General features: G+C 33.4%; 1 non-coding gene across 1 annotated transcript; it reads left to right on the top strand.

The window, feature by feature from the left end:
• Positions 1-222: 222 nt before the first annotated feature.
• LOC150011511 (U6 spliceosomal RNA) lies at positions 223-326 on the top strand. The gene has a single exon (XR_016510916.1). It is a non-coding gene; the product is annotated as a U6 spliceosomal RNA (small nuclear RNA).
• The last annotated feature ends 320 nt before the right edge of the window (positions 327-646 follow it).

The raw sequence follows: 646 nt of genomic DNA, 5'->3' as shown, positions 1-646 counted from the left end.
TTGATAAAACTTTATCCAGACTAAACAGGGAAAAAAGAGAGAGAGAGACACTAGTAACCAATATCTCAAATGAAAGGGGGAAACACACTACAGATTTAACAAAATTAGTTTTAGTTCTTACTCATTTAATGAGTCTATCCTTAATTCTGGTCTCTATCAGCACCAACATTTAAAGGATAGTAAAAGTTTATTATGAAAAACTTATGTGAAATTGACAAATTTGTGCTCGCTTGGGCAGTGTGTATACTAAAATTGGAACAATACAGAGATTAGCAAGGCCCCTGTGCAAGGATGATGTGCAGATTTATGAAGCATTTCATACTTTTAAAGGAAAATTTGAACAAAAACAAAGTTAAAAACTTCAAAAGTTAAAAAAAAAAAAACCTTGAAAATTCCTAAGGCAAGCCGTAAAGCTCACTCAAGAAGAAATAGAGTACATGAATAGCCCTATTTCTATAAAAGTAAATAAATTTGTATTCATTTAGCTGAGTTCACTCTAGATTTGTTTGACTCTAAAGCCATTGTGCAACGAAGTGGTGAAGGTTGTTCAGCCACACTCTCCTACTTGTTCTATCTATTTACCTTAAAGTAGCTCCATGAGCTCATCTGACCAGTTTTCTATCCCACTTGATTCTGAGGATAAAGT

Source organism: Furipterus horrens, unplaced genomic scaffold (genome assembly GCF_987537825.1).
Source record: "Furipterus horrens unplaced genomic scaffold, mFurHor1.1.pri manual_scaffold_4, whole genome shotgun sequence".
Lineage (NCBI taxonomy): Eukaryota > Metazoa > Chordata > Mammalia > Chiroptera > Furipteridae > Furipterus > Furipterus horrens.
The sequence above is the reverse complement of the archived record's forward strand: the minus strand, read 5'-3'. Positions and strand labels throughout refer to the sequence as shown.